Source organism: Electrophorus electricus, chromosome 24 (genome assembly GCF_041902795.1).
Source record: "Electrophorus electricus isolate QZ-2024a chromosome 24, ASM4190279v1, whole genome shotgun sequence".
Lineage (NCBI taxonomy): Eukaryota > Metazoa > Chordata > Actinopteri > Gymnotiformes > Gymnotidae > Electrophorus > Electrophorus electricus.
The window spans coordinates 14,410,874-14,422,711 of NC_137520.1; the positions used below are offsets into that span (position 1 = coordinate 14,410,874).

At 44.8% G+C, this 11,838-nt stretch overlaps 2 long non-coding RNA genes across 3 annotated transcripts in view; one reads left to right on the top strand and one right to left on the bottom strand.

Moving 5' to 3' along the window:
* Window positions 1-170: 170 nt before the first annotated feature.
* LOC118240717 (uncharacterized) lies at window positions 171-4,599 on the top strand. Of its 2 annotated transcripts, none has more exons than XR_014119664.1 (2): window positions 171-2,929; window positions 3,164-4,599. It is a non-coding gene; the product is annotated as an uncharacterized LOC118240717 (long non-coding RNA). The 2 variants fall into 2 exon arrangements; XR_014119663.1 differs by having other exon boundaries at window positions 3,202-4,599.
* A 550-nt stretch (window positions 4,600-5,149) lies between these two features.
* The window catches only part of LOC145653377 (uncharacterized), a 13,046-nt gene continuing 6,357 nt past the window's right edge, over window positions 5,150-11,838 (bottom strand). Inside the window, exon 3 of the long non-coding RNA XR_014119666.1 lies at window positions 5,150-5,864. This is a non-coding gene — a long non-coding RNA (uncharacterized LOC145653377). The remainder of the gene's footprint in view (window positions 5,865-11,838) is intronic.

The following is an 11,838-nucleotide window of genomic DNA, read 5'->3' on the forward strand; positions in this document are numbered from 1 at the left end:
CTCTGTCAGCTAGAGCGCGTGGAGAAGCCGAGGCCCTATTTATTCAGTGGTGGGCTCGGGGGTGTGTCCCAGCGTGGTAAACTTTCAAAATCAGGGCCAATGGCAATCGAGCGCTTGCGGAATTGGCCGGACTACGAGGCAACTGTGCACCAATAGCGGCGCAGTCTGAGCTATCAGGGCTTCACGCTCGGTCAGGGATGGTGTTACAAATGGAAACGAACGTGGGAGTCCAGCTGCTCGTGCCTGGGGACTCCGCAGGTGTAGTGATGCGCGGGCTGAGAAAACAAGTAGGGCGTCTACAGACAGAACGCTGCAGTCACTGCGTGAAAAGCCTTTTAATTAGTGTTTTTACAGCGTCATAACTGCGAGCTTCTCTCGGCAGCTTAAAAAGAGACATTATCGAATAGTTTAAGATCTTCGGGTGCTGTGCTGTAAAAAAAAAAGCGTTCGCTTTGGGTGTGATGTGATTTTTTGATCATTTGTTTCGTTTTTGTTTCGTTTTGTTTATTAGATGCAGTGATCAGTTTTGAGATAAAATCTGAAAGGAGAATGGTGTGAATGCAGTGAGGTTAAGCACGCCATCTTGGCAAAGATTATTCTTGAACTAGCGTGTTTTGGCTTTAATGTTGCTGCAACAGAATAAAAATGCGTTGCGCTATTATGGTCATTGAAAGTTTAACGAGGTTTTAGTTGTGATGCGATTAGCACGGTAAGTCGCCTCATCGCACATCTGCTGTGCAGCCTGCGATGCTTGGACGAAATTCCAGAGCGCAGCCTGCGCTGGCCTTCAATAAAACAAATCACAGATCCGCCTTACAATAAAGTAGGCCACAATGAATAGGGTTACCGATGCTTTCACATGCTCCCACTGTGTGTGTGTGTGTGAAATAGCAAGGATCTGCCTCGAATCTTTCCCCAGATTGTCCAAACAGGCTGAAGCAGACTGGCAGGCGCCAGGGCCGTGACGTCACCCATTCATACAACCCCTGACGCCTGTCAGCTTGGCGCCGCGCGGGCGGTGTCCATGGAGACCGCAAACAACGGGCTCGCGCACTCCCCCTTCCTTCACCTGCACAGCGCAAACCCTGAGAACGCGCTAGCTGCCGGGAGCGGCATTCATTTATCACGTTAAACCACTCTTCCAACAGATTACTGGCCCGCACACCTGCAAAACGCTTTTGTTGTTTAACTTGCTCGATCGACTTCTGAAGAGCAGCGAAAGAAAAGAGTTGCTAAAGGAGGCTCTAATGTCACGGATCTCTTTGGCGAATGTCTTCAGACTGGAGTACCTGCTGTGATACTCAACAAGGCAAATTCCGTCACTCACCTGGTCACACCGGATCTGTTTTGGAGTGTGTTATCTAGTTAGCCTAGTTAGACTCTTAATGCAGTAGCCTTTAAAGTTTTTGTTTTTAATCAAAATGAATGATGTTACTAAGCAGTGTTTTGTTATTGTTATTGTATATGTCTTCATTAAGACGTTAAAATATAGTTTATTAAATTAAAATATTGTGTTTATTACATAATAGAATCAGCCAGGATACTTTAAAAAAAATTGTATAACCTTGTTTATACCGGACCTTTTTATACCGGACCTATATATGACATCTACATTATAGATGTCATATATAAGACTAAGTGGGTTTTTTAAATTATTTGAATTTCCTGGAACTGAAATATAAGTCCTGCTTGTGGTATTTGTAGTGATCAAACAATGGAGCAGAATTCTGTGTTACTGCAGACGCAGTCCCCTCGCACTCTGCCATCTCCACACATGCCTAACACTTCTGCTTTTCAGTGACATCTTCTGAGTCTGGTCAGAAGACACTGAAGCATGTGGGTGAAAGAGGCTGAGGGGGAGGGGGCCCTGTGTTGAAGCCATGGGAAGTGGATTCCAGCTTGTGGGAGAGATGACTGACTGGAGCCGTGGAGTCTGGAGCTCCCCTTACAGCTCCTGTCTTACTTTTGTTCTGAGGCTATCAGAGCTTCCTACTGACAGTAACAATAACTCCACACAGCTGGGCCCTTTCATCTTGTTTACAGCACATCAAGCCGAGCGGGAGGGAGGGAGGATGGCATGTAAAAGAAAGTGAAACATATTAGCTCCTGATTTTAACTGCCAGGGAGGATATGGGAACCACACACACACACATTCACACAGACACACACACACACATTCACACACACACACAGACACACACACACACAGACACACACATACACTCACACACACACAGACACACACGTTCACACACACATACACACACACACATACACACACACACTCTCACACACACACAGACACACGTTCACACACACATACACACACACTCACATACATACACGTACACACACAGACACACACTGACACACACACTCTCTCACACACACACACACACACACACACACACACACACACTAGTAAAAGTATTCATCTTCCACCTTGGGCAGAGAGCAGATGCACACTTCCCTACACCTGCAGGAGCACTGTTTCAATGGCCTCCCCACATATTCCCACCCCTTTTAACACACTTTCCTTTTTCTGTGGAAAAGGGGAAGTTTATTTGCCGAGGAATACCCGTTTTATCGGTGCAGAGGAAAGCACGGGAGGAAGACTTCAGGAAACACAGCATTGTGCGGCAGCACAGCGATAAGGAGAAAGAACATTCCATAAATGTTTTGCTGCCTCATTCTGACAGTATGAGCAACACGTGCTGCTGTGCTTTAAAAGTGCTGCGCTGGTGCTGTGGACTCGTGGTCATTGCCTGGCAACTGAGGTAGAAAGAAGGAGCGTGTCAGATGCAGCCCACCAGGTCAGGATATAGCCCCGGTTTCCTGGGCCTGACCTTACCTGCTCAACTGATAAACAGCACCTGGATGAAGGTGTGTCTGCCCTGCAGAGGCAGCCGCACAGGCCCAGCCAGATCAGGTGAATCATTAGCAAGCATTAATAATGCTCTGCGGCCTATTTTGGCTGTTTTTTGATACCTCAAATGCAGACTGGATTCTGTGTACTTCATAAAAGTGGGTCAGATGAACGTATGAAAAGATTAATTAACATTAAACATATTTTAGTTGTAACAAATACAATATACAATTGTATCTTTGCAATTCTGTTGATTTCAGACAAGACTTTTGACTCAAAGCCTTGCATGGCTTGCAGTTATGGTAGACTGCTAGGTTTTGCTTGTCCTTCTCTAGAACATGCAGATTTTGTGGCCCGGGGAGAGCTCTGATTCCTGGTTTCGTGTACAGTTATGAGCTCAGGAATGTCACCACACAGCGCTTTTGTGGATGGGATTTCTTCAGTTGCTTGACACAGTTGGGCTGCCAGTTCGTGAAGAAACCCCCGTTATGTCTTGGCTCTGCATCCCTCTCCTGGCAGAGGGAGGTAGCTGTGGGTGTCTACAAGGATACCATGAAATGTGCTAACTGGTTATGCTATTCCAGCTGTAAAATAAATAAGCAATATCATTATTTAAATATAATAGTGGAATGAACTTCTGCTTGTCCGGACAGCAGAGTCCCTTGCAGTCTTCAAACGCAGACTAAATGACCTCTGACCCTGCTCCTATGTTGACTAACTAAACTGGTACTTATTGTAGGATGTTGTTTACTACACTTTGTTGACTAACATATTCTAGTACTTGTTTATTGCACTTATTGTTGTCTAACATAGTGCTTATGAATTTTGCACATCTAGGCGTCAGCATTGTATGTATTTCTACAGTATTCTAGTTCATTGGTATGTTGGACTCTAACCTACTGTACTGTACTAGGATGTATTCTATGAGTAAATGACAAAGCACTTTTGTAAGTCTCTCTGGATAAGAGCACCTGCCAAATGCCATAACTGTAAATGTAAATTATACAAATAAATCAAACTTTTCCCATGAAAATCCACTCATATGGATTTACATGCATAGCATATATGCATGTAAGTTTTTTTCTGTCAGTCTCTAGCTGCAATTGTCTGGCAGTGATATGCTCTCAGAGGGCTTGTTTCTAGAGGCTGGTAGAGAGAATGATAGAAAAAAAACATTTCTTTAGAGAGCTATATTATACAAATAGAGTTAACTGACAGATGGTAATTGTCAGTTCATCCATACAGATTCAGTGCAAGCAATTATGTTATTGTAATCTGATACTGCACAGTTGATTTGTAAGAGGGCCTTGGTAACTAACTGAAACTGAGCCAGGTGTATTAGGCTAGTGCATGGAAGACGCTAATCTTGGCAGTACTGTGACCTTTCAAAGTAGGACTTGTGTAAGTCCACATTAGTGTTTGCTGTTCACAAGTGCTAACTCGTAACCACCTGATCTGTGTGCAGTTGCAGTGGCAGTGATGTGAGATGGCTTACTGGCCTAGCCTTAGAGATGGGATAGCACAGATTCTCTCCTGAGAAGCTACACAATCATTTAACATGTCGCACCCAAAGGAGGAGAGAGAAGCCCTACTCAGCTAAAAATACTGTTACCTCAGCATGACACTGTCCAGTGACAGCATAGGAAGGCTTTCGGGGGGCTCCACACCGCAGGTGCTTCTGCTTGAATTGTGTTCTGTGATTTCTGATGTAATAAAGACAACTTTTCTGCTCATGCTTGCTGCTTCTTTTCAGGGGGGCTTCCCCACCTGCCCCACACTGTAAACATGCTACAGGAGTGAGTGAAATTACTTCACGCCTCACATTTGTGCATTCATGAACTCCTGAGTTTTTAATGACAGCTATCTTTACACATCAGAGATCACCCGCTACATTCCAGACAGAAGACAGAAGAGAAATTAGGAGGTTGGACAAACCTTGAACAAATATAGCATGTTTGTAGTAAATTCTAATGCTCAGGGACTCATTTAACTAGCATGCTAAAAATTCTCATCTTTATCAGTCAATGTCCACTATAACTTAAGAAATGGTGTATTTAACAATTAAATAAGCAAAGCAGATCTTTCTGATCTTTTTGAACTCTAGCAGCAGGCTATACCTCAGAGGGCCCGGGATTGGCTGTGGTGTAGTGGGGCGGGGTTGATGTGTAGAGGGGGCGGGGTTGTGGTATAGAGGGGCAGGGCCATGCAGTAACCTGCCTGGACTGCACTGTGGCTCTGAGGGGGAGCAGCAGTGGTTGGAATGGGAAAGGCATTGTGCTTGTCACTTAGCTTGGGGTCAGCAGACCGTGGCTGAGCAGACAGAGAGGGAGAGAGAGAAGATCTATGTGACAGATACTCCCCCTTCCAGGCTGCTTCAATAGGAAGAGGTTTGAATCGAAGGAAGGGTAATATGTCAAACCTGCGCTAATAGGAACATCAATAACTGTCGCTAACAGAATGACTATTCTTTTTTTTTCTTTAACTGGTTAACAGATATGCCAAACTCATAAGTCAGGTCCCACACTCTGTTTTGAATAAGTCTGCATAATTTGTGCTGAGTAGAAATACAAGTTGAACAGAAGTTGGACATGTTTAAGAGTAAAATACAGCATTACACTACTCACATTATTACACTGGTGAAGAAGAATGTTAATGCTAATCAAGATTGGAAGTTTTTTCTACAAGGTACATGAACATCTGCTTCAGATGTACTGACCATAGCTAATTCAAATTTCTATAAGTGCACAATTGCATTTGTCTTTGAAGCTGAACGATCATACAGAAATCCCCACTGGTTGAGAATGGCTTCACTCACAAGCTGAGCTGAAGTCGCGGTGTTTCCGGCAGGCGCTTGACAGACGACTCGCTAATGATGCTTCCCCTGAGGCCGAGCTTGGACCCTGTGACCTTTGTCCACCACCTCACTGCTGCCTCACTGGCAGGTTGAGCTCTGTTCAGCAGATCAGCGAGCCCCTGGTCCCTGGTGTAGAAGACCAGACTATCCCATCCATCCCAACCAGGAGCAAACACACACATACATACGTATGTGTGAATATACACACATATGCACGTACATGCACACACACATATGTGCATACACACATACACATGTACATACATACACACACACACACACACACACACACACACACACACATTAGCCATAACAGTGCTGCTTGTTCTTATGCACCACACTACAGTGAGGCACAAAGTGCCAAAGTGAGGCACATTTAAATGATGAAATGAGGACCTCCTGTATTTGAGTTGGACATCTTTCTCTCTGGGACCTCATTTCCAGGCCAGGGGTGCAGTGACTCCCTTGTCCAGCAGGGACAGTGGTAGGACTCTGGGAGGGCAGTGTGGCAGGGTGCTTCCCCAGGTCTTCCTGCCCTGGAGTCCAAGTGGGACACACGTCCCCGGTAGAGACGCAGAGAGACAGAGAGAGGGACAGGGTCTCCTGAGACCAGCCCGGTTCCCACAAACCATCTCAAAGCTCTTTAGAACGTCTAATTAGCTCACCATCTGTTAGTGACACTGCACCAGTCGCTCACAGCCGTGTGCTGGGAGGCATGCGCATTGTACTTTGCAGGACTTTCCACTTCAGTGACAATTGCCTGGAGAAACTGAACGTGGGTGGGGGGAGGGGGCAGATTATGGTGGGGGAGGAGGCATGGATGAACAGGGGGCTATTTTAGGATGAGGGGGTGACACTGTTGGACACTTTTAGCTTGTAGCAAATCTAGTACAGCCTCAATCCCTTTGTGTTGGTGCGGGTGTGTGTGAGTGTGTGTCCAAAAATTCCAGCTGATCCCACGCAAAAACTAGTTCTCTGAATGCAGATCCTTAGCCCAGAATAGAACATGGCAGTATAAGTAACTGCATGACTCAACATTTAAAAAAAGAAACATTATCATGAAGTAATATTCGCTCCCAACACCACAACATCCCCTTCGCAGAATCAGCAGTTAGTATCAGCAGCTGTGTGATGTCACAGGCAAACAAAGTGGCTTTGATATGGAACCAGCATGTCCTTGGTTGGCAGCTTGGCTTCATCTACAGCTCTGTCAGTACTTACGGAAGCTGAAGAACACTGAAGCTCACTGTTAGAGACACGTGTTAGAGAAAGTAATGCACATCTGTGTAGTGATGAAAACTCGGTCAGTTCCCCGTCATTGTGCCTCTCAAGTAGTGAGAGTAGTGTGTGCGTGTGTGTGTGTGTGTGTGTGTGTCTGTGTGTGTGTGTGTAAGTGTGTGTCACTGGGGAGCAGAGCTCTAACACACAGTGCTCTGATGCTAGTGAAAGAGGCTGAGAAAGAGCTGTTCAAGTAATAATGATCCCTCTGACATCTCAATCTAAATTGTGTGTGTGTGTCTGAGGACTGCTAATGAGAGCCCATTTGTAAATCCAATTTGTAAATTAACTGTTTTGTTGATCATCACTCCACACCTAAATTAATGAAGTCCTTCAGGAGATAAAACAGAAGAAATGGGAAAAGCATCAACACTGAGATCAACCAGGTCTGATCTACCAGGTCTGATCTACTAGGTCTGATCTACCAGGTTTGTGTGAGATAGCACCGAGGCTGTTCTGGCCCGTTACTGGCACACAAGTGTGTTTGTGCTGGCAGACTTGCCCGCGTTGCTGAACAGCCCATCAGAGCCAAGCTGGCGAGCCACAGGCTCCGACAGGGAAAGGCAACTGAGTGAAATCAAATAGGATCCAAACCATTAAGGCCTTCATCGGACGCCCAGAGAGCCAAAGCCAAAAGCCAACGGGCTTTTGAGGAAACATTCTGCCTGCTGACCCAAGAATGTTAAAGAATTTACAGAAAGACAATGACTAAGGCTTCATACGCTTTCTATAAGAACAAGGTCTCAAATTAGCCTCCCCAGTGGCTTCTTCTCCGTTCTGGGGGGTGGTAAGGGGTGTGTGCCTGTGTGTGCATGTGCGCGCGTGTGTGTGTGCGTGTGTGTGCGCGTGTGTGTGTGTGGGGAGAGGCTAACAGCTGTGCACAGCTGGATAACGCGACCCCCCCCCCACCCCGTGCTCCACAGCATGACAACCTCCCAGTCAGAGATTTAGAGCCTAACAGCAGCTACAACATCTGTCACCTAGTCTGTGGGCTCAGGCAGGGCGAGAAAGGGGGCTCTGAATAAGAACAGACGTTAAGATAATGGCAGGAGTTAAAAACAGGGTCAGAGAGAACCAGGAGGCAGAGCCAGTGACAAAAGACAAATATAGGGAAAGAGTGAAGCAGATCAGAACACACTGCCACTGGGAGCTTCTCTCCCACCACTTTAACATTCACCCCCCACACACACATCCTTCACTTACGCATCAGTTTTCAGTACTGTAGCTTCAAGTTTAAAAATTGTGTGTGTAATCATTTGTAACAGTGTGGCATTATGATACCTGCAATCAGTCTGTCCAGTTTCCCACAAAAATATCAGCATGGCTCTGTTGAATGTGTAGTCAGTAACATTCACGTTTCACTTCATGTGTAGTGCCAGAGCCCCACACAAGCTCTTACAGTGTCTCATACGCTTGAACAACACAACAAGTCAACTAGAAATCGTCGATTCTGACTTACTTTCCCACGACTGTTAGATACAAGGTCCAAAGTGCTGTCACTTCTTAGTTCATTCTCCTTTTGTAATCACACACACTTGCACTCAAACTTGTGTATTATGCAAACATCTTTATTCAGGCTGACCTGCATAGCTCACATATTTTACACATCATCCATTTACACAGCTGGGCACACATACACATGTACATGGACATGACCTCATCCAACCTTCCAATGGTCTTCATCTCCTCCTATTTAACATTAGACTTTAACTCACTCAGTACTAGCTGTTTAAAAACTGAGCTTTAGGCATGTTTTCATGTAAAGCTGTTCCTGTACACAGACCTAACACCTGGTACTCTCCTAGCATGTGTTAGTCCTTTACTCCTAGCATGTGTTAGTCTTTTACTCCTAGCGTGTGTTAGTTCTTTACTCCTAGCGTGTGTTAATCCTTTACTCCTAGCGTGTGTTAGTCCTTTACTCCTAGCGTGTGTTAGTCCTTTACTCCTAGCGTGTGTTAGTCCTTTACTCCTAGCGTGTGTTAATCCTTTACTCTTAGCGTGTGTTAGTCCTTTACTCCTAGCGTGTGTTAGTCCTTTACTCCTAGCGTGTGTTAGTCCTTTACTCCTAGCGTGTGTTAATCCTTTACTCCTAGGGTGTGTTAGTCCTTTACTCTTAGCGTGTGTTAGTCCTTTACTCCTAGCGTGTGTTAGTCCTTTACTCCTAGCGTGTGTTAATCCATTACTCCTAGCGTGTGTTAGTCCTTTACTCCTAGCGTGTGTTAATCCTTTACTCTTAGCGTGTGTTAGTCCTTTACTCCTAACGTGTGTTAGTCCTTTACTCCTAGCGTGTGTTAATCCTTTACTCCTAGCGTGTGTTAGTCCTTTACTCCTAGCGTGTGTTAGTCCTTTACTCCTAGCGTGTGTTAGTCCTTTACTCCTAGCATGTGTTAGTCCTTTACTCCTAGCGTGTGTTAGTTCTTTACTCCTAGTGTGTTAGTCCTTTACTCCTAGCGTGTGTTAGTCCTTGCGTGTGTTAATCCTTTACTCCTAGCGTGTTAGTCCTTTACTCCTAGCGTGTGTTAGTCCTTTACTCCTAGCATGTGTTAGTCCTTTACTCCTAGCGTGTGTTAGTCCTTTACTCCTAGCATGTGTTAATCCTTTACTCTTAGCGTGTGTTAGTCCTTTACCCCTAGCGTGTGTTAGTCCTTTACTCCTAGCGTGTGTTAGTCCTTTACTCCTAGCGTGTGTTAATCCATTACTCCTAGCGTGTGTTAGTCCTTTACTCCTAGCGTGTGTTAATCCTTTACTCTTAGCGTGTGTTAGTCCTTTACTCCTAACGTGTGTTAGTCCTTTACTCCTAGTGTGTGTTAATCCTTTACTCCTAGCGTGTGTTAGTCCTTTACTCCTAGCGTGTGTTAATCCTTTACTCCTAGCATGTGTTAGTCCTTTACTCCTAGCGTGTGTTAATCCTTTACTCTTAGCGTGTGTTAGTCCTTTACTCCTAACGCGTGTTAATCGTTTACTCCTAGCGTGTGTTAATCCTTTACTCCTAGCGTGTGTTAGTCCTTTACTCCTAGCATGTGTTAGTCCTTTACTCCTAGCGTGTGTTAATTCTTTATTCCTAGCGTGTGTTAGTCCTTTACTCCTAGCGTGTGTTAGTCCTTTACTCCTAGCGTGTGTTAATCCTTTACTCCTAGCGTGTGTTAGTCCTTTACTCCTAGCGTGTGTTAATCGTTTACTCCTAGCATGTATTAGTCCTTTACTCCTAGCGTGTGTTAGTTCTTTGCTCCTAGCGTGTGTTAGTCCTTTACTCCTAGCGTGTGTTAGTCCTTTACTCCTAGCGTGTGTTAGTCCTTGCGTGTGTTAATCCTTTACTCCTAGCGTGTTAGTCCTTTACTCCTAGCGTGTGTTAGTCCTTTACTCCTAGCATGTGTTAGTCCTTTACTCCTAGCATGTGTTAGTCCTTTACTCCTAGCGTGTGTTAGTCCTTTACTCCTAGCATGTGTTAATCCTTTACTCTTAGCGTGTGTTAGTCCTTTACTCCTAGCGTGTGTTAGTCCTTTACTCCTAGCGTGTGTTAATCCTTTACTCTTAGCGTGTGTTAGTCCTTTACTCCTAGTGTGTGTTAATCCTTTACTCCTAGCGTGTGTTAGTCCTTTACTCCTAGCGTGTGTTAATCCTTTACTCCTAGCATGTGTTAGTCCTTTACTCCTAGCGTGTGTTAATCCTTTACTCTTAGCGTGTGTTAGTCCTTTACTCCTAACGCGTGTTAATCGTTTACTCCTAGCGTGTGTTAATCCTTTACTCCTAGCGTGTGTTAGTCCTTTACTCCTAGCATGTGTTAGTCCTTTACTCCTAGCGTGTGTTAATTCTTTATTCCTAGCGTGTGTTAGTCCTTTACTCCTAGCGTGTGTTAGTCCTTTACTCCTAGCGTGTGTTAATCCTTTACTCCTAGCGTGTGTTAGTCCTTTACTCCTAGCGTGTGTTAGTCCTTTACTCCTAGTGTGTGTTAATCGTTTACTCCTAGCATGTGTTAGTCCTTTACTCTTAGCGTGTGTTAGTCCTTTACTCCTAACATGTGTTAGTCCTTTACTCCTAGTGTGTGTTAATCCTTTACTCCTAGCGTGTGTTAGTCCTTTACTCCTAGCGTGTGTTAATCCTTTACTCCTAGCATGTGTTAGTCCTTTACTCCTAGCGTGTGTTAATCCTTTACTCTTAGCGTGTGTTAGTCCTTTACTCCTAGCGCGTGTTAATCGTTTACTCCTAGCGTGTGTTAATCCTTTACTCCTAGCGTGTGTTAGTCCTTTACTCCTAGCGTGTGTTAATCCTTTACTCCTAGCGTGTTAGTCCTTTACTCCTAGCGTGTGTTAATCCTTTACTCCTAGCATGTGTTAGTCCTTTACTCCTAGCGTGTGTTAGTCCTTTACTCTTAGCGTGTGTTAGTCCTTTACTCCTAGCACGTGTTAATCGTTTACTCCTAGCGTGTGTTAATCCTTTACTCCTAGCGTGTGTTAGTCCTTTACTCCTAGCATGTGTTAGTCCTTTACTCCTAGCGTGTGTTAATCCTTTACTCCTAGCGTGTGTTAGTCCTTTACTCCTAGCGTGTGTTAATCCTTTACTCCTAGCGTGTGTTAGTCCTTTACTCCTAGCGTGTGTTAGTCCTTTACTCCTAGCGTGTGTTAATCGTTTACTCCTAGCATGTGTTAGTCCTTTACTCCTAGCGTGTGTTAGTCCTTTACTCCTAGCGTGTGTTAGTCCTTTACTCCTAGCGTGTGTTAGTATGTGGTGAAGGGAGCTACCAGTGACTGTTTTGATCTCCACACGCCTGGTCTTGTGCTTTATGCTCTCTTCTCTACAGAGCATTTGTTCATTAAGTACACTTGAAATTTGAAACCTTATG